Here is a 27,163-nt window from a genome sequence, read left to right as displayed (position 1 = left end):
AGTAGTCCAAGATGGAATCCAGTACCAGATGACATGATCACATGACCCTGCAGTGTCAAAGCAGCCATGAGTGAAGATTATTTGCAGCATCCCTGGAAACTTCTCAGGAAGGTGGGAGATTAGCATCTTCAAAGTCCTAGTGTTCCCGCTAATGGCCCATCCAGGCTGATTGCATTTTATCTGGTGGGCGTTCCCCAGGTATAAACACAGTTGTAATAGGTACATAGCCAATATTCCCAACTTCAGATACAAAAATGATACATGCCTACAAATAAGATAATCATAGTCAGTACATCATAACCTTTCCAATGATATCTTACATGATCCATCTTGCATGAAAAAATCTTAGTTATGCCATATTCATATTATAACCATATCTCTATGGTATAGTGTCACAGTGGGGTCAGGCAGGAATTTCCCCCCAACTGAGATTGGCAATGACCTGGGGGAGGGAGGGGTTGCCTTTCTCTTCAGTGTGTGAGCCACTTGGCAGGATTAGCTGGGTATTTCTCACGGAATCATTTCCCTGCCATTGCAGGGGCCTCGGACACTGGTGCACCTTGGTCTCTCCTATTCTCTGCCTATGGCACATCATCTCGTCTCGTGCAGGCTGGAATACTTCAGTCTACTTTGGTTGTTGGGTTTAGTGTGTGGGTGCTGGGTGGGGTTGGTGGACCATGAGATACAAGAGGTCAGATTAGATGATCTGGCCACCCCTTCTGGCTTTAAACTCTGACTACTTGCCGGTGGATTGTGACGGCTGTTTTTAATTGTGAGCAGTTCTTAAAAAAAACGTGATTGAGTCCTAGGGGGGAGCCAGCTGTGGTCACTCAATTAGGTGAACTGCAAAGAATGGGGCAGACAATCCTCATAAACCTGGTGGCTATTCCAATACTTGGATTAACCAAGGCAGCATAAAACAGCTTCTTTATTACCTTCCTGGTTACTCAGAAGTCCAAAAAACACAGTTCCCTTAAAGTGATCCAGGTACCCACATCAAATATGATCATTTCTGAAAATCTTGTTTCATCATAGAAAGGGTTCTACCAATCCCAAAGGATCAGACCAATCGCAAAGGATTAACCTCCCAGGTTAATGGATGTTTCAGATTTTGCCCAAATACATCCTACAGCCAATTCTTATGAATGAAACTAAAATTTATTCAAAAAACAAAAGAGAGAGAGTACGGTTAAAAGATCGATATACATACAGACATGAGTTCAATTCACTGAGGTTCGGATTCACAGCAGAAATGGTGAGCTTTGTAGTTACAAAGATTTCCTTTAGAATTCAGTTCATAGGTCATAATCCTATGTCCAAATCCCATATTCAGGGCATACCAGGATAACTGGGACCTCAGTCTTGTGACTCAAACTTCTCCTGATGAAGTCTAAGCAGATCTGAAATGACAGAATCAGGACCCAAGGATCTTTTCTACAATTTCATGTCTTTTGACAAGTTGGAATTCCTCAGGGAACAAAAGGTAATTAGGATGACTTTGAAGGAGATCCATCACCACCGGTACTTAGCTATACAAATTAACATAAAGCCATTTGCTTGTTCCTCCACCATTCACAGATTATTTGCTATACATTTCAAAGAGAGATGAATACAGAAAAATCCCGTGTTTGCAATTCATTTAAATGCTAGGATGTTCTTTTGACCTCTGATTTATCAGAATACAGCATAGACAGGGACTGTTGATTACATTGTGGACCCTACTCATACATATGTAAATACACAAAGCACAAACATTATCTCCCCACAGGTCTTTTGAGGGTTATTTATTTTGATGGATGTTTAACCCTTTTTTAGCCATGCGTCACACCCTGTTTAATGCTGATTACTGATACCCAGATGAAACTCCAGGGGCTATTTGAGGATGCGGAAAGGAATACCCGAAGGACAGGGCTGGTCAATGCTCCCAGAGGTGTGTAGGGATCTTTAATGATAGCCTGGGAGTACAATGGAGTAAAATCTCATTCCGTGGGCAAGTTAGTGATAGAAATGGAAGGGGGTGGGTGTCATTTCGGTGTGTTACCCTCTGTGTTGCAGTGGGGGCAACTCGCTCCCCACCCCCTCGCTTCAGGTCCTTGAGTGGTAGAACTGTTGATAATATGTCATTGGAAATGGGTCAAGTAGGGGGTTGTTCGAAAGTCTGTTCTCCCACTAATACAATGGTATCAACCATGACAAACCAGGAACAATTGTACAGATGTATATTTGAGAATGTTTAAAAATCAGGATTTATTAAATTCTACTTTATGCAGGGATGCATTGCTCACATGTAAAGGAACACTGGGCTTTAGTAATTCTCAGGAAGTTAGCCTCAGCATGTCGGAGTGAAAACATATATTCCTCAGTGTTGTCCCTCTTTAGGCCACCAGCACGAGATGCTTTGTCGCCCTGAACCTCATCTGCATCATACTCGCACATCTCCATACAAACCAGGCTGTTTGCCAAACTTTTGCAGGGTGGTGAGCATCTGGTGTTGGCACGAGAGCATTTGATTAGCTGAAGGATTGATTTGGGAGTGCATGGTGTTTCATACATAACTGGTGTGATCAGTTCATCCGCCAAGACCCATCCCTGCCCGATAGCAAAGGGTAGTTTTGGATGTGCTTGATCATCCTGGAGCTATTTCATTGCTTGATAATTTGCCCGCTTGATAGCAGGAATAAATGCACCCCTTGCAGGGGTGAAAGTAACTTAAAGGACTTACCGGTACTCTGGAGTCCTGAGCAGGGGGCGTGACCTCAAATGGAAGACGGGGAGCCTTTAGAGCCCCGGGCCCTTTAAATCGAGATTTAAAGGGCCCCGGGCTCCAGCTGCTGTAGCGGTGGCTGGGAGCCCCAGGCCCTTTAAATCACTGCTGGGAGCTACCAGCCACCTGAGCCCTGCTGCCAGAGCCCCGGGGTAGCAGCGGCGGCTGGGGGCTCCGGTGGTGATTTAAAGGGCCTGGGGCTCCCAGCTGCCACTACTGCAGCGGAGCCCTAGGCCCTTTGAATTGCCACCGCTACCCCGGGGCTCTGGTAGCGGGGCTCAGACAGCGATTTAAAGGGCCTGGGGCTCCGGCCACCGCTACTGCCCCAGGCTCTTTAAATCTCTGCTCGCTCCAGCAGTGGGGCTCTGGTGGCAATTTAAAGGGCCCGAGGTGGTAGTGGCGGCCGGAGCCCAGGGCCCTTTAAATTGCCACCAAATCCCCACTGCAGCTACCCCAGGGCTCCGGCAGTGGGGTTTAGGCTGCTGGGAGCCCCAGGCCCTTTAAATTGCCACCTGGGGAAGCCGGGCCGGTACAGTGTACTGGCTCTTGCCAGTACGCCGTGCCAGGGCGTACCAGCTTACTTTCATCTCTGACCCCTTGTCAGTGGCAGTTTTTCTCTATTTGTCTTTTTCTTGGAAGATGTTCACCAGTGTAACTTTGCAAGTGTCGTAATGTTGGTCTTCAAATGGTAAACTTGGCATATGGACAGCTCTGGTGCATTTATCAGTCACTCATCAGTGACTATCTCGGCCATTCTGAGCACCTTCTGAGCAAGGAGAGAGTCTTCGGAGGCTGAATCAAATGCCTTTCAGAAAGATAATTTGGTCTTTCCAGCCAATCTTCCAGTAGTGTCACTCCTGGAAGGAGTGGCAACCTGGCAATGTGGCGGCTTTGCATGGTCTGAGTGATAGGAACACAGCTCTGAGGGATATAGAGTGAGTCTGTTTCCCAGCAGCAGGCAGAGAAACAGAATTTTGTAGATGTCTTGGGTGGCGTCTCACAGAGAGCACTAGAACATTTGTCTTGTGCAGAAATCCAGAGTTTAGAAGCACCTCTGTCTGTGGCATTGATGGTATGCAAGATAACTATAGTGTCACCTCCTCTTGGGAACTAGGAAGAAATTCCATTGATCAGTGTGAGGCAGCAGCTTTACCATGTGTCCACAAAATTCTTTGAGCAATGCTTTGCATGCTTTCCTGTAAGATATGCAGCTAACATGTCCTTCGTGCGAGTATGAGACTAGTTTCTTCATTGTGACACTGGAGATTTTTGTGGAATCGATGATTTTTGTACTGGACAGGAGCAATGCTATGGAATCTCTTTTTGGTAATATTAATTGATTCCTCTGCATACATGTCAAACATGAGGCAGACTTCGTCATAGGTTCAGTAGTTTCTCCGTAGCCTCATAATGGAGTGTTCAGCCGAATCTTGACAGGTGTTATGCTTCCAGTTTGTTGAGAGATTCTACCTGAGCCATACCCTCTACGATTGATATACTGAAAGGCCTCTGTTGGCATAAGGTACTGGTCACATTGTTAGTAGCCGCTGGCTTGGAAAGACCACGCAAGGTGTGCATTAGGACATGTACTGTAGGACAAAATGCTTCTCTGTAAAAATTTAGCAGCTGGAAACAGTCTTCATATTACTGTTGACATCAGCACTTTCTTCTGCTTTTGCAGCTTTTGTGCTGTGATTCATCTCTTATAGATTCATAGATACTAAGGTCAGAAGGGACCATTCTGATCATCTAGTCCGACCTCCTGCACAGCGCAGGCCACAGAATCTCACTCACCCACTCCTATGAAAAACCTCACCTATGTCTGAGCTATTGAAGTCCTTAAATCATGGTTGAAAGACTTCAAGGAGCAGAGAAGCCTCCCTCAAGTCAACCATGCCCCATGCTACAGAGGAAGGCGAAAAACCTCCAGGGCCTCTCCAATCTGCCCTGGAGGAAAATTCCTTCCCGACCCCAAATATGGCAATCAGCTAAACCCTGAGCATATGGGCAAGATTCACCAGCCAGATACTACAGAAAATTCTTTCCTGGGTAACTCAGATCCCATCCATCTAATATCCCATCTCAGGGGATTAGTCCTATTTACCCTGAATATTTAAAGATCAATTACTTACCAAAATCCCATTATCCCATCATACCATCTCCTCCATAAACTTATCAAGTAGAATCTTAAAACCAGATAGATCTTTTGCCCCCACTGCTTCCCTTGAAAGGCTATTCCAAAACTTCACTCCTCTGATGGTTAAAAACCTTCGTCTGATTTCAAGTCTAAACTTCCTGGTGGCTAGTTTATACCCATTTGTTCTTGTGTCCACATTGGTGCTGAGCTTAAATAATTCCTCTCCCTCTCCTGTATTTATCCCTCTGATATATTTATAGAGAGCAATCATATCTCCCCTCAACCTTCTTTTAGTTAGGCTAAACAAGCCAAGCTCCTTAAGTCTCCTTTCATAAGACAAGTTTTCCATTCCTCTGCATCTAGCACTGCTAAAATCTATGTCCATATCCTACAGTTCATCTTCAGTAAATGCTTTGGGTTGTTTGGCTAAGCCTCTGTCCCTCTTCAGTCCTATTCAAAGCACATTTCTTTGTACTGAGCCTCTGCATCAGCCATCGTCACCACTGCTTTCCCGTCCATTAGAGGCTCTGTGAGGCAATTTATGAACTCCGGCTGAGTCGCACAGTTTGCAGTAGTAAAGTCAGTAGTTGTTTCCAATTTTTTTTAACTGTTGATGCAACAGATTACAAACATTCTTGGTACAGGACTCGATGTGATCTGCAGTCTCACATGCATGGGTGTCTTTTAGGTCACTGCACCTACTCCACTTTGCTTTCCGTGCATCGTTTTTGCGAAGAGAGACTGCTTCGTACAGTTTCTCACCTGTCTCCCATTTGAAACTGTGCTTAATGGATGCTTTTTGGCTTCCAGCTTACAGCAGAAGAAGCAGGTGTTCTTCTCGAAAAACACGTCGTGGGACCTAATATAAAACAAGTCTTGCCCACAGCTGGCCTTGTCTCAATGTCTTCAACTTTTTCTTGATGCTTGATGTACTTCCTCTCCAAGCTGGCCAAGTTCAGTTTATGGGTGCATGTAAAGTGACACAGAACGTTGTGTTTAGCCAGGTTCTCCACAGTGGTATTTGCCAAAGATTCAGCCACTAGTCAGTACTCTTTATCTCCCCATTGATACCTAAAACTGATCAAGACCAAAGTAAAAGCAAGGATTTTGGAATAAATTCCTTTGGGATTGTAATTAATCATGTTACATAATGTACATTAGGTATGTGCATACCATTTGCAGATGGATTCCAGTAACTTCTGCTGGATGCTGACATCTTAACCAGTGCCTCCTGTTCAAGCTGTCCTATAGTGATTTGAATGTGAGTGCCATCGTCACGGCAGGTTGTGAAGAAGCAGGACACAAATCCCACATTGGCTGTGAATGCTATACTTAGCTTTCACCAACTATTTATTAAGTGTAAACTCCTCATGGCCTATAACAGCCTAACCATGGAGTCACAAACAGTCCTCTTGGGTACTCTGACCTATCTCACCACACACGTAAGCTTACCTTTTGTGATAGAGGGTCCCTTACCCCAAACATCCCAGCAATATTCAGGTTACATCCAGTCCCAAAGAACAGGTCATTTGCACTTTAGATCTCACATCAAAGACAAGGTTTGTAGCCAATCCTAAATAAACTATCCAAAGATGTATTAACCAGGAAAAGGAAAGCCAGAAGCTGGGAATGGACGACAGGGGATGGATCACTTGATGATTACCTGTTCTCTTCATTCCCTGTGAAGCACCTGGCGTTTCTCACTGTCGGAAGACAAGATACTGAGCTAGATGAACATTTGGTCTGATCCAGTATGGCTGTTCTTATGTTCTTATGAAATTTAAAATTATTTACAAGGTTAAAGCTGGTAAACATAGAAACAAAAATGAGTTCCAATCTTAAATTTCAAAAAGTAATAGAAGCTTCTAGGACAAGCAAGCTCTATATGTCCTTTAGAGCTAACCCAGGCCAAGCCCTGGAGATCTTTCGCTTATGCTTAGTAATCCTTGCCTCTCAGGGTACGTCTACACAGGGATCAAAAGCCCACAGCGGGCCCAGGTCGGATGACTTGGGCTTGCAGGGCTTGGACTCTGGGGCTGAAAGATTGCTGTACAGGTGTTCGGGCTCAGACTAGAGACCAAGTTCTGGGACACTGCAAGGGTGGAGGCCCCGGAGTTTGGGCTCCAGCCTGAGCCTGAATGTCTCCACAGAAATTTTTAGCCCTGCAAACCCGAGTCAGCTGACCTAGGCCAGCTACGGCCGTGCTGCAGGTCTTTTGTCCCTGTGTCAACATACCCTCAGAGTCCAAGAAGCATAAAAGATACAGTTCCTCCTTGTTGAGGCTTTTTATTTCTTCCCCCTTTCTACTTTGAGTTGCAAATTCAGCTCTTGGGAGGAACTCACTTGCATGTCTCCTCTTTGCTGACTGCTTTCCCTCCTTGCACCCCATAAAGTCTTTTGTCATCTGATGTTCCACAACAGTTGGGTGTCACTGGGCCTTCTGTGTGGGGCAGGAGATAAAGCCTCCTGCTGGAGACTCATATTTCACACTAGTTAGTGTCTCTTTCCTTTCTGGTGACTTGCAGATGCTTTCAATGCAAATGTTTAAATATTACCTTTCAATAGGGGATATGGATGTTATAAGTGAGTTTAATGCAGGCAGCAGTTTACAAGCCTTCAATAAAGTGTAATCACAAAGCATATTTTTATAACTCTAATACCTATTTTAACAATATTAACCCACGGGGGAGCCAGACCAATTCCAGCTGTGTGTTTGTCAGCGTTCAGCTGAGAAATGGGGCCTTTGGATGAGTTGTCCCATGGCCTGCCAGCATCACACTCATTACAACTCGTATGACATCATATACAAAGCTGGTAATTAATACCACTGAACTGCGTTGTTGCTTTTTGCCGATGATGGCAAATCAACTTTAAGCACTTCTTCCGCTTATAGTAATCTGTACTGTTACAAAAATTATGCTGGTATCATGTTCAGAGCATTAACTGGTAACACGATATTGTCAGGCAAGGGCCGCAATTTAGCTTTGGGAGGGCTGCAGGTTTGACATGCCTATGTTAAGGTATAATTTAAAAAACCCTTGATTTCTAAACATTTTCTTGGATGTGTATTTGCATAGTTGTTCTAGGTTTCTCATGTTTGGTACCACTGTGTTCATGGGAGAAAGGGCTTTCGAAAGATTCCCAACTCAACCCATTTCCAGCAACAGTGCATTATCAAAATTTCCCCTTACCTGGGGTCCTGGAGCTAAGAATAGGGGCAGAGTAGGCAGTGAGTGCCCCGGTCATGCCACCGAGGGTGACACTGTGAAATTATGATTGTGTACAGTTTTATGAATCAGCTGACACCTCCCTTCCCTTCCGATTGTTAACTTGCCCATAGAATTACACATGCTGCCGTGACATGACCACCAGCAGTCAGGACAACAGATTCTACCTCTGGCAACACAGTGCCCCTAGAGATGCTCTGGGGCATGCATTGGCCTGAAAAAGTGCTGTTCGATACTCTCCCCTCCAGGTTCGGACCATGCCAAGCTTGTGAAATCAGATAGAATCGCCAGCTCTGCCTGGCCTCTTCTGCTTCAAGAGAGATCGCGTTTTCCACCATTATTGGCCCGGCCACCTTTTTGAGTCAGCCTTTAAAGCACCTCAGCACTGACCTCTCTTGGTGAGCAGCACGACCCAGGCAGCACTGTTACTGCAGGGAGCAGAAAGAACAGGAGGACTTGTGACACCTTAGAGACTAACTAATTTATTTGAGCATAAGCTTTCATGAGCTACAGCTCACTTCATCGGATGCATCCTGCAGGGAGCAGGAGATGAAAGAGCCAGGTTCCACTTGTTCCACCACCTGAGAGTTACTAGATTGCAGACCCTGGTTCTCATGGGAGACTTCAATCACCCCGATATCTGCTGGGAGAGCAATACAGCGGTGCACAGACAATCCAGGAAGTTTTTGGAAAGCGTAGGGGACAATTTCCTGATGCAAGTGCTGGAGGAACCAACTAGGGCAGAGCTTTTCTTGACCTGCTGCTCACAAACCGGGAAGAATTAGTAGGGGAAGGAAAAGTGGATGGGAACCTGGGAGGCAGTGACCTTGAGATGGTCGAGTTCAGAATCCTGACAGAAGGAAGAAAGGAGAGCAGCAGAATACGGACCCTGAACTTCAAAAAAGCAGACTTTGACAACCTCAGGGAACTGATGGGCAGGAACCCCTGGGAGAATAACATGAGGGGGAAAAAGAAAAGGAGTACTTGTGGCACCTTAGAGACTAACAAATTTATTAGAGCATAAGCTTTCGTGAGCTACAGCTCACTTCATCGGATAAGTGAGCTGTAGCTCACGAAAGCTTATGCTCTAATAAATTTGTTAGTCTCTAAGGTGCCACAAGTACTCCTTTTCTTTTTGCGAATACAGACTAACACGGCTGCTACTCTGAAACATGAGGGGGAAAGGAGTCCAGGAGAGCTGACTGTATTTTAAAGAATCCTTATTGAGGTTAAACCATTCCGATGTGGAGAAAGAATAGTAAATATGACAGGCAACAGCTTGATTTAACAGTGAAATCCTTGCTGATCTTAAACACAAAAAAGCTTACAAGAAGTGGAAGATTGGACAAATGACCAGGGAAGAGTATAAAAATATTGCTCGGGCATGCAGGAGTGAAATCAGGAAGGCCAAATCATACCTGGAGTTGCAGCTAGCAAGAGATGTTAAGAGTAACAAGAAGGGTTTCTTCAGGTATGTTAGCAACAAGAAGAAAGTCAAGGAAAGTGTGGGCCCCTTACTGAATGAAGGAGGCAACCTAGTGACAGAGGATGTGGAAAAAGCTAATGTACTCAATGCTTTTTTTGCCTCTGTCTTCACGAACAAGGTCAGCTCCCAGACGACTGCACTGGGCAGCACAGCATGGGGAGGAGGTGACCAGCCCTCTGTAGAGAAAGAAGTGGTTTGGGACTATTTAGAAAAGCTGGACAAGCAGAAGTCCATGGGGCCGGATGCGCTGCATCTGAGAGTGCTAAAGGAGTTGGCAGATGTGATTGCAGAGCCATTGGCCATTATCTTTGAAAACTCATGGGGGGGGAAGTCCCGGATGACTGGAAAAAGGCTAATGTAGTGCCCATCTTTAAAAAAGGGAAGAAGGAGGATCCGGGGAACTACAGGCCAGTCAGCCTCACCTCAGTCCCTGGAAAAATCATGGAGCAGGCCTCAAGGAATCAATTCTGAAGCACTTAGAGGAGAGGAAAGTGATCAGGAACAGTCAGCATGGATTCACCAAGGGCAAGTCATGCCTGACTAATCTAATTGCCTTCTAGGACAAGATAACTGGCTCTGTGGAGGAGGGGAAAGCAGTGGATGTGTTGTTCCTTGACTTTAGCAAAGCTTTTGACACAGTCTCCCACAGTATTCTTGCCAACAAGTTAAAGAAGTATGGGCTGGATGAATGGACTGTAAGGTGGATAGAAAGCTGGCTAGATTGTCGGGTTCAATGGGTAGTGATCAATGGCTCCATGTCTAATTGGCAGCCGGTATCAAGTGGAGTGCCCCAAGGGTCGGTCCTCAGGCCGGTTTTGTTCAATATCTTCATAAATGATCTGGAGGATGGTGTGGATTGCACCCTCAGCAAGTTTGCAGATGATACTAAACTGGGAGGAGAGGTAGATATGCTGGAGGATAGGGATAGAATACAGAGGGACCTAGACAAATTAGAGGATTGGGCCAAAAGAAATCTGATGAGGTTCAACAAGGACAAGTGCAGAGTCCTGCACTTAGGATGGAAGAATCCCATGCACCGCTACAGACTAGGGACCGAATGGCTCGGCAGCAGTTCTGCAGAAAAGGACGTAGGGGTTATAGTGGACGAGAAGCTGGATATGGGTCAACAGTGTGCCCTTGTTGCCAAGAAGGCCAATGGCATTTTGGGATGTATAAGCAGGGACATTGCCAGCAGATCAAGGGATGTGATCGTTCCCCTCTATTCGACATTGGTGAGGCCTCATCTGGAGTACTGTGTCCGGTTTTGGGCCCCACACTACAAGAAGGATGTGAAAAAATTGGAAAACGTCCAGCAGAGGGCAACAAAAATTACTAGGGGGCTGGAGTACATGACTTATGAGGAGAAGCTGAGGGAACTGGGATTGTTTAGTCTGCGGAAGAGAAGAATGAGGGGGGGATTTGATAGCTGCTTTCAACTACCTGAAAGGGGGTTCCAAAGAGGGTGGATCTAGACTGTTCTCAGTGGTAGCAGATGACAGAACAAGGAGTAATGGTCTCAAGTTGCAGTGGGGGAGGTTTAGGTTGGATATTAAGAAAAACTTTTTCACTAGGAGGGTGGTGAAACACTGGAATGCGTTACCTAGGGAGGTGGTGGAATCTCCTTCCTTAGAAGTTTTTAAGATCAGGCTTGACAAAGCCCTGGCTGGGATGATTTAGTTGGGGATTGGTCCTGCTTTGAGCAGGGGGTTGGACTAGATGACCTCCTGAGGTCCCTTCCAATCCTGGTATTCTATGATTCTATGATTCAAGCCCCCATAGCTGCTGCTGAAGTGGATGGGATCAGCAGGTGCCTCGCTCCCCTTACTCTCTCTTCCCTCAGTAACAGTAGAGCTAATAAGCTTCACACCCTGCCTGGGAGGGAGGGAATTAACTCACAAATGACTGGAAATCATTTTGGGTAAAGAACTTCTCCCGAGTGGTGCCAAGTATCAGCAAAAGGCTTAAAGAATCTCATAAACGTCTTTAAGTGAGTGCCAACATCCTGGCTGGGTTTTTCAGAACCGCGTAAGGGTTATACAGGTGGTCAGTCTGATGATCGCAACGATCCCTTTTGGTCTTGGAATCTATAAAGGTGAATTCCCTTTAAAGGCACCACTTCATTGTTCCCTACCTTTATGAACATTACCCTGGCCCTGCCACGGCCTGGGAGTGGAGCTTTCACGCCGGCTGGAGGCTCGGCCAAAATGTGCAGCATGCGAAGGCAAAGGGCTTTCAAAACCACTGTGAGCCAGAAGCACACCTCCCCAGCTTCCCTTCTTGCAACTTGGGAAAGTCTTCCCACTCTGTGTCTGGCCATGCTATTGACACTGGAACAGGATGCCAATGACTCTAACTAAATGAGCAATGCTTTATACTGTTGGGATTCCCTGTGAGATCTTTTCATGCATGACATGTCCTCCATATACAAGGTGATTTTACTCTTTGGGATGAGAGGCAGGATTTAGACGGTCACATCTTCACCACTGGAGTGTTCCTGAGAGCATAAAACTGGAATAACAAGAGGGGGACTGTTTCCTAACACGCAGTGGAGAAGCATTGTCTAACCCCCTCCCCTGCACTGACAGTGAAGAGGTGAAAGAACAGGCAGGGAGGGATGCTGCTGCACTACAAGGGTAAGGCACAGCAGAGCCAAAAGTGAGCCATCTGTGCTGCTCTTGACCCATGCGCATACTGGGCCAATCTGCCCTGAAATCTACACACTTCTCTTGTGCTGTTTGCCGTTGACCACTCGCCACTGATGCACATGGCACTGGGAAGTGGTGTCAGAGGCAAACTAGATAGGACTGTTGGCACTTCCCTGCTGAACGGGTGAAATGGCCCATCCTCTGCAGGAAGCCACTCAATTGTGACTAGCTGGAGAACAAAGGGCTAGGAGGAGGGTCAGGTGGAGTGGTTAAGTGTGGGCTGCTGAAAGCAGGGAAGCTTCTGAACAGAGACTAAGAAAGGTTCAGAGGAGAGCTCTGGGTTCTGAACTAACCCAGATGGACTATGCTGTAACTTTCTGTTTTCTGTGCTAACCAAGGGCTTTCTACACTGTGTTCAAGACATCTAATAAACCCTTCCGCTTTTACAGTGCTGGCTAAGAGTCACTCCATATTAAGGAAACTGGGAGGGGCGGGGGATTGTTCCCTTTAAGTGTGTTAGTCTCCCTCCGGGGTCCAGTGCAGGTGGACTTGCTGCAGGGAGCTCACAGCAGTGAACCAGGGATGCTGAAGTCTCTGATGTTCATTCCCAGGAAGCAGTGAAACCAAGGGGCTTTCTCCAGTGAGAAAGTGTGACCCTAAGGGGGCTGACGCAGTGAGGGCGTTCTCCCAGGGACTGTTCCAGAACCGGATGAGAGCACTGGACCTGTGGATCCACGACAGGCGCCTCCTCTCTAGCCCACCAGCAAAGACCGCCCCAAGCTCCTTCCAGATGGGGCTGTCATGCGGGGAAGTCCCACGCTAGAGGGTCAGGGATCCCATCCTGGAGAAAAGAGAGTAGAAAGGGAAAGGATCAGGTCGAAGGAGCTGATCCATCCCTTCTGGGATCCCAGTGCAGAGGGTGCAGCCCCATGGCTTGTACCTGGCCTCCTGGTGGGAGTCTCTTTGGGGAGGCCTGGCCTGTGATTGACCCACTCAGCCGCTGTTTGGGGCCAAAGCGTGGGAGGCGGCAGGGAGGGCAGCCACCCTGCTGCTTACCGCATCGGCCATGCCATGGACGGAGGGGTTCAGTGAAAACGCAGGCCCTGCTCGCAGCACCAACGTACAGCAATAAAAACTCCGGCGGCGTGAGAGATGACTGCCCTGCCCCCGCGTGAGGCACTTCCCAGTCCGAAAGCCAGGCGGGCAGCCCCGAAACAAAGCAGCAGGCCTAGCCCAGGCCATCGGCCCAAGGCGGAAGGGGGGGGGCACCCATGGGATGGGTGATGACAGGGTGTTGGGTGGCTTGAGCTCCCAAGGGAGCACAGCGGAGGGAGTCTCCCGAGGGAAGTGGCTGAAGTCACTGAGAGGCGCAATCCCGCCCTGGCCCCCCGGGGGGGGGCTGGTAGATCCCGGATTGCAGTGACCCTACAACAACAGAGCAGGGCTCCCCGAGGCAGGGGCTGGGGCTGGGGCTGCGTAGGGGGCGGCCCTACACTGACACACCAGGCGGAGGTGATGAGACGGTGCAGCTAACGGGGGGGGGGGCTCTTGAATACCTGGGGGGGGGTAACGGGACCCTCCAATAGCACAGGGGTCTAATGGGGGAGGGGGCCCTTCAATCACGGCGGATCTGGCGCGGGCAGACCCTTCCCTCACACGGGCCCCCGCCGGGCCCCACCCCCTCGGCCGCGACCCTACAATAACCATCCCCGGGCACTGAGGGGAGCGGGTGTCGCGAAGCCGCCGCTGCCGTAAAGCGCGGGCGGGAGCCGCAAAGCGTCCCCGGCGGAGGGAGGCGGCGCAGTAAGATGGCGGCTGGGCCCGGAGCCGGTGGCGGGGGAGCGGCCCGGGGAAGCAGGGTCCCGGCCTGAGCGGGCCCGGGGCCGCCGGGAGTAGGGTCCGTCCGCGTCCCCCGGAGCCGCGGCCTGAGCGGGCCCCGCTCCTGGGCCCCCCCGGGACAGGCCCGGCCCGGCCCCCCTCCCCCTCCCCCTCCCCCAACCCATAGCCAGGCCCCCCCCTCCCCCAACCCATAGCCAGGCCCCGCTTCCTCCCCGAGACCCGGCCCCTCCCCCAACCCATAGCCAGGCCCCGCTTCCTCCCCGAGACCCGGCCCCTCCCCCAACCCATAGCCAGGCCCCGTTTCCTCCCCGAGACCGGCCTCCCCTCCCCCAACCCATAGCCAGGCCCCCCCATCCCCCAACCGGGCCCCGGCCCGGCCCCCCCTCCCCAACCCATAGCCAGGCCCTGCTTCCTCCCCGAGACCGGCCCCGTCCCCTCCCCAACCCATAGCCCGGCTCCCCCAACCCATAGCCAGGCCCTGCTTCCTCCCCGAGACCGGCCCCGTCCCCTCTCCAACCCATAGCCAACCCCCCCAACCGGGCCCCGGCCCCGGCCTGGCCCCCCCTTCCCCCAACCCATAGCCAGGTCCTGCTCCCCTAACCCTTTGCCAGAGCCCTGCCCCTCCCCCTCCCAGGACAGGCCCTGCTCCTGCCCTGAACCCGCTTCTCCCCTCTCCTGTGCAGGCCCAGGGTTCCTGGCCATCAGACCCAAGGCCTCCCTTACCCCCTGCTCGGTCTCGTCCCCTGTGGTTAGGGGATTGCTCCTGGATCTTCCGTCCCTAGTGCAGGTGCCTGGCGACCCAGCCCAGCCTGCACCTGCCCAGCTCTCCTTTTCTGGCCCTTCAGGGTCATGGCCATGCTCTCGCTCCCTCCCCGCTACCTGAGAGAGGCTGAACCTGCCTGAACCGCCAGGTTTAGCTTTAACGGTGCCTGGCATGTAGGGAGAGTCGTGAGCTGTATTTGGGGGGGCAGGGAGCAGTGTCTTTTCTGGGGTTCACCCAGAATTTCTTTGTCGGGCCCTTGCCGACACACATTCTAGGCTTGCATGAAATACTCTTGCTATGTTTAATTTTTAATTAAAACAAACATGCGTGTACTGGGAGGAATGGAGTGGATGAAGTCTGATCTGAGCTGTCTTTAGTTCAGAGTAATAAGATGCAAGAGGGTGAGATCAGTTATAAATGGCACCTCTTGAATTTAAATTGTAATTTTTCTCAGTCTCTCAGCAAATCTACAGAGCCAGTTTCCCAGGTGCTGCTGGGCCTGTGTGGTGGATAGAAGTAGGAAAGGTGAGTGCCTCTAAAACTGTCTTGTGTTCAATCTAATGTATCCCAGCCTGGGACCAGCAACTTTTCGTTTCTTCTCTGGGTGGTGTTTTTTTTTTTTTTGACCTGTGAGTAAAATATATGGGGTTTGTTGTTGCTCTAAGGTGAGTGACTAGATAAGCCTGGGATAGTAAACTGCTGCTCATTTGCTTGAGACAGTGTCCTCTAGGAGTTAAAGCAGCAGATTGGGAATCGGGACCCCTGGGTTCTGTTTCCTTTTCTGCCACTGATTCTTCATAAGAACACAGGAATTGCCATACAGGCTCATGCCAATGGGCAGGTTAGTTCAGTATCCTGTTTCCACCATCACCTGTAATAGATGCTTTAGAGAAAGGCGCAAGAAACCCTTTAACGGACAGCCTGGAAGACACTTCCAATGAACGGGTTATACCATAACGCCAGTAATTTAGCTTATGTTCTGCAGCAGCAGGGGGGGTGTGTGTGTGTGTGTGTGTGTATATATATATAATATATATATCTATCTATATCTATATATATAATCCTGTGTAATGTAACTGGATGTTATCAGTGTAAGTGTTTAATCCTATTTATAATCCTACTGAGCTTTTGTCCTCGGTGATTTCTTGTGGCAGTGAATTCCACACGTTAATTGTGCTGTTTGTTTTTAAGTTTTAAAAGTGTTGCCTTTTATCCGAATTGGATATCCCTTTCTTGTAATGACTCTAGAAATGGGAAATAGCACAGAAGGAGATAAGGTAATACTATTTCTTAGTTTGTGTCTCTCCTTATTTATCTTCCTTAAACTAAGGAATTGTCAACGTTAGAAAGTTGTATTGCTGTAACCATACCAGTATAGTTATATAGGTACAACCGCCCTCCCCCTCCAAATGGGCACAGTTATAGCAATAAAGGTACTGATACCAGTATAACTATCCTTGTATGAGAACAGGGAGTAACATACCAGTATATGACACCTTTATAGGTGCATATACTGCATTTATGCTGGTCTTCTACCTGAATAACTAGCTAACTTAAAAAAAAAAAAAAATCGCATCCCTAAGTGACACAGTTCTACTAGTAAGGTTAAGACCAATTAAATTATTTTCATTGAAATTATAATAAAATCATGTAAATATCAGTTGACATCCCCATCCCCCTCTCGTTCCTGAATTATTTTTGTAATATTGAGGGATGGTGTTGTTGTATGAGTTGTAGCTGGGAGGACTTGGGGAAAGAGAATGAACAGTAGCTGTCTGGCTGAAATGCCATTAGCTGCTCTGCTGGCTGGCCTAGGAGTTATACCCTAGAAAGGAGTGATGGTGGAGAGTTATGGCGCAGAGCTGGCCAGGGGTTGGAGCTCCAGCCCTGTGGTTTTCATGCTATGTTATTGGTCTTCCCATATTGCACATATCTGAAATGTAACTGAGTGCTCAATAGTAGAATGTGTCCTTTGGAAGGTGGGGGCCCCCGCTGGGCTAGCTGCAGCTATCTACTGAGAGTCAGAGTGCTGCCTTTTTTGACGTACTCCTAGAGTGGCATGTTGGGATGAAAGGGTTATTAGGCTGTGTAAGATCTTCATCTAGTTACATTTTGGGCCTAAACCACCTGACAGCTTCTCTTGTACTTAAAGGAGCACTGTCTTAGTCAGGTTGCCATGCTCCAGTACTTAGGAGAAAACCCTGCTTAAATAAAGGAGCCTCAAGTGAACAAATACAAGGCGGTGAGAGTGTACAAGAGATCCAGTGTATGCCAATACATAGGGTTGTGTTCACAACAGGGATCTGTCTGCAAAGATCCATGGGGTTTTCGCTGTCTGGTAAAGTGGACTGAAATCAGGATGACCCTGAAGGCAGAGAGTCTTTAGTAGACTAGAGAAATGCCTTACATTTTTTTCATACTGCTGCCCTATCTCCACAGCCATCATGCCTGGGCTGCTTGGTCCAAATGTGGCTGCAATACTGTATGTTCTGGCAAAGCTAGTCCATTAATGTGTTTATAGCTACATATCCATTATAATGGATTGTTCAGTAACTAAGGAGCTATAAATATCAATTCAATGCTCTTAAAATGGGTTGGCGTGCAGTATTTTAATCCGTTATTGGACTTTGTATTGTGTACAACTGAAGTGTAATTGAGTAACAGTTGTCACTTGCAAGGTGGGGGCAGGGGCTAATTGGCTTCCTACTAATTGTAGACTTCAGAAGAGTGCAGGTATGTCTGATATAAAACAGAACACACACCAGCTTGCACACAATGTCGTTTGATTGGAGCTAGGAATCTGTCTTCTGGAAAGAGCTTACAATGTGCCTTGCATCCTGTTGTCTTCTCAATTTTAAAAATATCGGGTAGATGTTGTTCATAGTGGTACTGGGGCCTTCACCCCACAACTTCCATTCTAGTTAATGGAGCTTGTGGCTAGTGCCCCCACACTACTTCAAAAATCTCAACCATCACCTTTCAATGGGGCGATCTCGACGTGCTTAAGCCTCAACTCTGTGAACTAGGCATCATCCCTGTTTGACACCTGGGGCGCTCAAGGGCCAGGAGGTGATTGCAGCAGAGCTGGGAATAAAATCCAGTTCTCAACTCTGTCTTGTGCCTTAACCACAAGACTAATTTTCTTCTCCACTATACATTTATTAGTTTTGGGTACAATGGAAACCCCTCTTCTGGTGAGTATAGCAGTATTCCTTCTGCATGGTGTAAGTGCAGGATGTGGGGAATCCTCGAGTTTTTAATGGATTCACCCTAAACTTACAACACTTGACATAGATCTTCTAGAAGCTATCCAATGGTAATGGTTCACTCAGTGGGAGCTTGGCTGGAATTGAGGGCATCCCAGAAATGAAAGACTCCTGCCCATCTTTAACAAGCAGTAGGTTAAGGGAGGAAGGATGATCTCTTGTCTAAAACACAAGCGCTAGATATTCCATGCTCTGGGTCTTTTACTGACTTTGGGCCATGTCCCTTCAGCTCTTTGCCTCTTTCTCAACCTGTGTACAATGGGGCTAATATGTGCCACACAGGGCAGTTGGGGGGCTAAATTCAGTGACCCTTGTAGTGTGTGTACATATCCTTGGATGGCAGATATTAGAGGGTGAATGCTCTTTCACTGAGGGCCTGGTGTGGGAGGGATGTCTAAAAGAGTTTCCCATGTGTTGCAGCATCATGTGAATTGTTACCTGCCTGTGTAATTACTGTTCCTTTAGCATCGGAGATCTGCATGGGGCTCACCCAGCCAGAGGCTGTTCTAAAACTGGCAGTGTTTAGGGGAACAAGGTGTGGTACATTAACATCTTCCTGCACATTGTGGTTTGACCCTTGGCTTCCTTGCATTGGGAGGCTTACTGGCTTTGAATATAATCTAGGTATTGTGCTGGGCAGTGCCCTGGCTTTGCCACCTGGTAGTGGAATCTAGTGTGTAGCAATATATGTGGTATTGGAGCCTGTTGGGGAGACAGCATCTCTTCAGCTTAATGTGAAGAGGAGATTCTGTCTGTAATTAAAATGTAGGTGGCTCAGGTTTAATTGAGGATCCTGGTGTCTGTACACAGGGGCCCAGAGTGTAAGCTCTTTCAGGCAGGAGTTGCATCTTTCTGTGTGTTTGTAGGACACCAACTCTGATTTGATGCTCTGGGCACTACTGGAATGCAAATAATACATAGCAGATCTACAGAGACAGTATGCTTAGTCCCTGGCAGGTCAGGGAACAAGTGAGTGCTTTCCCTTAATGACGGTTTCCCCCACCTAATTTCTGGTCTAGCCATGTAATCTGCGGGATCCCAAGCTGTTAGAAGTGTGTGTTTTGGGGTGGGAGGGAGGAGTGGGAGCAGAACAGGAGTTGCTTTCCCTTCTGGCTCCACTAATAGAGCAAGACTTGTTTGGGATGCTGGGTCCCAGGTGCCTGCTTACACTCCTGCCTGTCAAGCTGATTTTGGAGTGTTGCATTGATGGGTTTCCTAGTGTCCAGCCAGTACTCAGCTGGAAGGATCATGCTGCGTTGCAGGGATCTAGAAGGCTTTGCGCGCTATTGTGAAGGGATATCTTCAAGTCTTTGACAGGGCACTGGGGACATCAGCCCTTGGGCATTTGAAAACTAGTGTAATTACCACTTCCAGATGTTTAGAACACAGTTTTGAGTAGCCTAATGTTTCGGTTCCCCTGACTCTCTAAAGACTGAAGAGTTCCTTGGATCTATAGATTTCAGAGTAGCAGCCGTGTTAGTCTGTATTCGCAAAAAGAAAAGGAGGACTTGTGGCACCTTAGAGACTAACAAATTTATTTGAGCATAAGTTTTTGTGAGCTACAGCTCACTTCATCGGATGCATGCAGTGGAAAATACAGTGGGGAGATTTATATACATAGAGAACATGAAACAATGGGCGTTACCATACTAACGAGAGTGACCAGATAAGGTGAGCTATTACCAGCAGGAGAGCCAGCGAGCGGGGGAGGAATCTTTTGTAGTGATGATCAAGGTGGGCCATTTCAAGCAGTTGACAAGAACATCAAACACCCATTGTTTCATGTTCTCTATGTATATAAATCTCCCCCCTGTATTTTCCACTGAATGCATCCGATGAAGTGAGCTGTAGCTCACAAAAGCTTATGCTCAAATAAATTTGTTAGGTCTATACTTTACTCCACCAGCCGAGTGAGCACTCTGAGTTTATAGGAGCTGTTGCTGTCATTCCAGTGAGACCTGAGTTGGTGGATAACAAAGATCCCATGATGCTTTTTTCCACAGTTAGGATATTTTCCCAGATTCGTGGCCAGTTTCATCACTTAACACTTTCTAATCCCAGTGTGGCATTTAAACATCAGAGCCGCTAATTGTATTCTCCCTGCAGTTTCAGGTGAATCTGACTGCCTCCTTCCCTCAAGCTGTTCTACAGTGTTGCTGTAGATTGGTAAACAGCTGCCATGTTTTACCCCAGAGGTGGTTGTGTTCCATTAGGTAGGGAAGTAATTTCTTTCTCCCCTGGAGGCTTGTTTGCTCTGGATGCCAGTTTACAAAGGTGTTAACTCCCCTGCATTAAGGCCAGTCTGGACATTCCCAAACGTTTGTTCCAGGATACACGGTTGTCTACCCTAAGCCAGTGGTTCTCAACATGTGGTCCGCAGACCGTTGGGGATCTGTCTAAGGGATCAGAAAAAGCTTGTCATTACCACAGAACAGTGGTTTTCAACCTCTGGTCTGCGGACTAATATTTCCAATGGGGTCTGCACCTCCATCTGAAAATTTTTAGGGGTCCACAGATGAAAAAAGGTTGAGATCCACTGCCCTAAGCTGATCCCTGTGAGCAAACTACAAACGCTGATAGCTGGGGAATATCCAGACTAGCCTTTAGAAATGTTAGCTACCCTGTGTTAAAAAGTCTCATGTAGACACACTCTGGATGAAAGAGGCTATTAAATAGGACTAATGGGGAAAACTGGGTTAAAATACCCACCTCCGTCCCAGCTTGTTTTTACTCTGTGCTGCTCCTCTTTTGTATATGGAGAGTTTACAACTTCTTGCCCTCTTTGGGAGAACCCCCTGAGGATTAGGGCAGGTCTACACTTAAAATGCTGCTGCAACATTTAAGTGAAGATGCTCCTATGCTGGCAGGAGAGCTTCTCTTGTCCGTGTAGTTAATCCTCCTCCCCGAAAGGTGATAGCTATGTTGACATAGTGCTGTCTACGTGGGGGGTTTGGTCGATATAAATCAACACCTATGAGTGATATAGTTATACCAATATAGGTCCGTAATGTAGATCTGGCCTTAGTCCTTGGCTGTCTTATCTCTGGGCCATCTCATTGCATTTATCCCAACTCTCTTCCCCCTGCTGGCTTCTGCTCATCTAGGCCCAAACTCTTTCCTCCTGAACCCCTGAGAGGCTACAGCTGTCCTTTGGTTCCTACCTCTGACTCCACCAGTGCTCTCTCTAACTGCTTCGTTAGGCCAGAGATCCTGCTAGTCACCTTTGATCTGAGCAGGTTTCTTCCTCTGTCAAGGTTCCTTCCTCACTCTGAGCTCTAGGGTACAGATGTGGGGACCTGCATGAAAGATCCTCTAAGCTTATTCTTACCAGCTTAGGTTAAAAACTTTCCCAAGGTACAAACTTTGCCTTGTCCTTGAACCGTATGCTGCCACCATCAAGCATTTTAAACAAAGAACAGGGAAAGAGACCACTTGGAGACGTCTTCCCCCAAGCCCTACACCCCCCCTTCCTGGGGAAGGCTTGATAAGAATCCTCACCAATTTGTACAGGTGAACACAGATCCAAACCCTTGGATCTTAAGAACAATGAAAAATCAATCGGGTTCTTAAAAGAAGAATTTTAATTTAAAGAAAAGGTAAAAGAATCACCTCTGTAAAATCAGGATGGTAAATACCTTACAGGCTAATCAGATTCAAAACATAGAGAATCCCTTTAGGCAAAGCCTTAAGTTACAAAAAGACACAAAAGCAGGGATATACATTCCCTCCAGCATAGCTTATTTTACCAGCCATTAAACAAAAGGAAATCTAGCGCATTTTCTAGCTAGATTACTTACTAACTTAAGAGGAGTTGTAGGGCTTGCATTTCTGATCTATTCCCAGCAAAAGCATCCCACAGACAGCCAAACCCTTTGTTACCCCCCCACCCCCTCAAGATTTGAAAGTATCTTGTCCCCTCATTGGTCATTTTGGGTCAGGTGCCAGCGAGGTTCTTAGCTTCTTAACCCTCTACAGATGAAAGGGTTTTGCCTCTGGCCGGGAGGGATTTTATAGCACTGTATACAGAAAGCTGGTTACCCTTCCATATTATATTTGACATCCTCTATCACCCTTCTCTCCATATGGTCACTGGAGCAGGGTCAGGACTTGTTATCTTGGCTGTGTGTCTGCAGAGCTATACTTCAGAACAACCTGTTTCCCTTTCCTGGGAAAAGGCGCTTGAATGCTGCACCTTCCCGTTGCTCTGTGGGATTCGTTTGAGGGCGGATTGGCTAGAACAGCATGAGCGTGTAGTATTGGGGCCTTTGGGAACCAGATGGAGCGTCAGAGTGCAAAGGTTCTGCTGTGGTTGGAATGTGACAGTTGATCAGAGAAGGTGGGAGTAACAGCTCCATAGGGTAATAAAGAGGGGGTTGTGCCCCCAGCCAGGGACAGCTGGGGTAGGAGACCCCAGGAGAAACCATGAGTCCTGTGAACTGAGGAAGAGCAGGCTTGGGGAGTGCAGGCCGGGCTAGTGCTGTGAGCTTGCAGCTCTAGTGATCCACTTTAAGAAGTATGGTTCCAAAAAGGGGTCTTGCATCAGCCCAGTGCCCCCCATGAAACTAGAGAGAGGCAGCCCCATGGCAGGTCCTCTGCCCATTGCCTCAGCACAGATATGTCTGAGCCACCAGCTTGCGTATGTGAGGGGAGGGATTGTTCTCTAGGGAATATAGTCAGGCATCAGGAGGATTTCTGGGTTTTATTCCCAGCTCTGCTATCTGGGTGTTAGGGCATCACTCTCAAGGCCACATCTTTATGGGTGGGTATGTGGGAGCTCAGGTGTGAGTGAAGACTTTTTGTAAATCACTTTGAGGGCCTTGAGTGGAAGGGGCTATACATGGCCCAGGTGCAACTAACAGAGCTTTGAGTAAAACTTGATAGATCACCTGGAAGTGACAGTAGAGATTATACCACATATTGGGACTTAAAAGTGCTTATACCACATGTGGAGGCAAGAACCATGTGGTAAACTATATTGACCATGCACCGTCAACCATTTCACCTGTCTGTCCATCCCCACTGACACAAGCCACTGATAGGTAGCGTTCAGTCCTAAACCTTGAATCTGTCTCTGGTCCTGTATTTCACAAACAGTTATGTCTACTAATGGCCACTTCTTCTTCCTTCCAGTGGTGTGAGGCATTGGTTTATGCCCTTTTCATGCTGGACTTAACATCATTACACTGCATACTGAAAAGCTTTTAGAGCCTGTTAGAATTAGAATGGCACTCTTCTCCCACTAATGCCTCTGAAGTGGGACTCGTGGTCCAAAGGCATCTCTCTCTAGCTTTACAGAGGGGATGTGAAAATGAGTGCTAGTAAAAACTTCCTACAGAATGTGTGGCTTAAATAGACCCATGCCATCATGTATTCTAAGGGTCTGACACTCGTTTGGGGTGACCTATGTAGCGCCATTGTGTCCATCTCAATGTCTGAAGAGCAAACCTTTATTCCACACAATTGTGTACTACAGAGAAGTAAGTAAAGTAGCTCACTAAATCTTTCCAGTGTGATGGCTACCTGCCCATAACGGACAAAAGTGCCAGCATGTTAAATGAAGAGTAGCAGCCCCCTGATGCTGACAGATGATGTCTCTAGGCATCCGTTAAAGCCATTCCTTTCTGCAGGCTCCACCAAAAGTGTGTCCCTGCTAATGAGCTACTTTCTGGAATAACTTGGAGTAAAGTTCCTTGTAGACCTGAGAAGACTTTGATATGCGCTCTTTTTGTTTATAAGATGTTCACATCTACATATTAAGCACAAGATGTCCATCCTTCCCAACATGAGAGGAAAAATCGCAGCCCAAACTTACCTTCACACCATAAGCAAAAGACCTCTCCTCGCTCTTTTGCCATGCCTAAAGATGCAGCAAGCCATGGCTTTGACAGACCCGGGGGGAAGGTAGACTGACATCCAGTGCCCTCCACTGACACTGCCCTCCACGAGCCCTCGGAGTGCCCCATGCTTTAAGCAGCTCACATCTAGTACAGCAGCTCAGGGAAGGAGAAGCCTAACTTGGGCAGATAGGGTTCGTGCCAGGTGCCCAGGGGTCAGTTGGCTCAGAAGAGGATAGGGATTGCTTCCAAGGAGGACAGCCAAGGAATACCCTAGTGAAGGGATTTTGTAGAACTGGCAAAAGATCTTTAGTTGCCCCTCTCGAGGATTGCAGACAAGGCCCTCTTCTGCAAATGTTCTAGTTTGCTTTCCTACTTGATCTTTGTTGAGTGCCACTATTTAATCTCCATTATTATTACTGAGTAGTGTATTCAGTTCTGTACACCCAGACCCTGCCCCAAGGAGTTCCTAGTCTAAGTACATTGTAATCTCATTGTGAAGTTAAACTGTGTATGAATCGGATAGCTAATAGCCCATTTTAGACAGGCTGACACAAAGTCTCTCTAGCTGGAGAGAATCCAGCCTGCCTTAAATACAAATCAGTTTAGAGAGCCCTCGCTTTGAACTCCTTCAATTACCTAAATGTAAAAGAGGTGGCTAATGGATACAATCTGTTTTCATCTTCACAGCAGCTGAGTTAATACCGCCAGAGGAAGCGGGAGATGGAGAGGCAAGAGGGAGCAAATCTTTCCTCATCAGAAGTTCCTTGCTAGGCAGCAGAGTGTTTTCCGTTTGCGTCCTTATTTCTTAGCTAGGTTTATAATTAAAGCAGATACAAAAAACAAAGTATAAAGTACCCCACAGTGGCAGCTCCTGTAGCTCTTGTCCCATGGGACTAGGCCTGCCTCAATGCAGTGGGTGTTGTGACCTGGTGCACTGGGTCGCAGCACTGCCCAAATTTGGCCCAGCTGCCCCTCCATTGTCTTGCCAAAATTGAGCTGTGTTATGCCCTGGTATGCCAGGTTGCAATGACAGAAGTGGGGAGCTGTCACTACGGGATGAATGCAGGATGGGCTTGTCCCCATTCCCTCTCTATTCTCTTCTCAGTATGGATAAAACAAAATAACATGAAATTCCTGAAAAATAAAATTAAAATTTATTTAAAAAAAATAGAATTTTGATTATAATCCCCTGGGGTGGGTGAGTCAGAGGGAGTTGGATTAATTACCCAGTAATGATTGCCTTCCCTCTTGAAGTGGGTTTCTTGTTATATGCTTTGTTCAAAGGGTTACTACAGAATGGTATTGATGTCTGATTTCAGTAGGTAGTTTGGGGAGGGGGGCAGAGCCTCTTGAAAGCTAGCTCCATAGCACAGAAGCATACCTATATATTTCAGTGTCGTTATGTTTCATAATCCTCCAATTCCATACATCCACTGAATGTGAGGTAACTTTAACTGCCAGGTTCCATAGTAACATTCACCAAGTGGAATTGGAGATGAGCTATTAACTGACTTTCCAATCTGCTCATTGCTTGAGAAATATCATTAACAGTATCAATGTACAGTCCCACTCCAAAAAAAACTTCCAGCTAAGATTATTCAGGTGGCTTAACGTAATCCTTGTACGTATCATATATCCAGAACGTTATAATAAAAGCGACACCATCAGCTTGAAATCTGGTCAGATTAAAAGTAGTTGTCATACACCTGCCCTGCCAGTTGCTGTCCTCATGTGTGTTTGTGTGGTTTTTCTTTTAGTGTGCTTTTCTCCTACCTGTCCTGTGTGGAACTACCCCATGCAAACAAGGAAAATGGATTAGAAAAAACAGCCAAAACTTTTTGAAAGTGACTAATTTTTTATGCCCAAATTGGGACTTTTAAAAGGGCCTGATTTTTCAGAAAGTGCTGAGCACCCATTTCTGAAAATCTGGAGTCTCAAGTTGCGCTACCCAAAATCGAAAGTCACCATTCAGAATGCATAGACAGAAGTGACTTCTAAATTAACTACTCTTTAAAGAGCACATGGGGAAGAAGCAGAGCATTGTCTCTATTTATTTAAAATAACCAGAATCTGTTTATTTCGTTGACATCAGTTTGAAACATTGCCCTTGTGATTCAATCTCACTGAGAGTAATCTGGGTAATACTTCACTGCCATAAAAATCCACTGAGCCAAATTCTGTCCCTTCCTGGTACTCTGAAATCTCATTGACTTCATTAAGCTGCAGGGGGTATAAATTGGGGCAGAATTTACTGTGGTACAAGAACGGCCACACTGGGTCAGACCAATGGTCTATCTGCCCAGTATCCTGTCTTCTGACAGTGGCCAATGCCAGGTGCCTCAGAAGGAATGAACAGAACAGGAAATTCTCAAGTGATCCATCCCCTGTCACCCATTCCCAACTTCTGGCAAACATAGGCTAGGGACACCATCCCTGCCCATCCTGGCTAATAATCTTTGATGGACTTATCTTCCATGAATTTATCTAGTTCTTTTTTTGAACCCTGTTATAGTCGTGGCCTTCACAGCATCCCCTATCAATGGGTTCCTCAGGTTGACTGTGCATTGTGTGAAGAAATACTTCCTTTTGTTTGTTTTTTTTAAAACATGCTGCCTGTTAATTTCATTTGGTGACCCCTAGTCCTTGTCTTATGAGAAGGAGTAAATAACACTTCCTTATTTACTTTCTCCACACCAGTCATGGTTTTATAGACCTCTCTCCCTTAGTTGTCTCTTTTCCAAGCTGAAAAGTCAGTGTCATTAATCTCTCCTCATAGGGAGGCTGCTCCATGCTCCTAATCATTTTTGTTGCCCTTTTCCAATTCCAGTATATTTTTGAGATGGGGCGACCATATGCAGTATTCAAGATGTGGGCGTACCATGAATTTATATATAGAGGCAATCTGATATTTTCTGTCTTGTATATCCCCTTCTTAATGATTCCCAACATTCTGTTAGCTTTTTTTTGACTGCTGCTGCACATTGAGTGGATGTTTTCAGAGAACTATCCACAATGACTCCAAGATTTCTCTTTTGAATGGTAACAGACCCCATCATTTAATATGTACAGTTGGGATTGTTTTCCAGTGTGCGTTACTTTGCATATATCAACATTGAATTTCATCTGCCATTTTGTTGCCCAGCCACCCAGTAGTTTAGTGAGATCCCTTTGTAGCTCTTCGCAGTCTGCCTGGGACTTG

The 27,163-nt window shown here is 47.0% G+C and overlaps 1 protein-coding gene across 4 annotated transcripts in view; it reads left to right on the top strand.

Annotated features, from left to right (window-relative positions):
• The first annotated feature begins 13,876 nt into the window (after positions 1-13,876).
• The window catches only part of DCAF8 (DDB1 and CUL4 associated factor 8), a 50,719-nt gene continuing 37,432 nt past the window's right edge, over positions 13,877-27,163 (top strand). The window contains exons 1-2 of one of the 4 annotated variants that reach the window (XM_043502321.1): positions 13,877-14,062; positions 15,316-15,386. The gene's annotated coding sequence lies outside the window, so the exon portion shown is untranslated. Of the gene's footprint in view, positions 14,157-14,412; positions 15,387-27,163 lie in introns of those variants that run through there. The other 3 variants (XM_043502319.1, XM_043502322.1, XM_043502320.1) reach the window with 3 other exon arrangements.

Source organism: Dermochelys coriacea, chromosome 24 (genome assembly GCF_009764565.3).
Source record: "Dermochelys coriacea isolate rDerCor1 chromosome 24, rDerCor1.pri.v4, whole genome shotgun sequence".
Taxonomy (NCBI): Eukaryota; Metazoa; Chordata; order Testudines; family Dermochelyidae; genus Dermochelys; species Dermochelys coriacea.
Note: the sequence above shows the minus strand (reverse complement) of the source record. Positions and strands in the feature narration are given on the sequence as shown.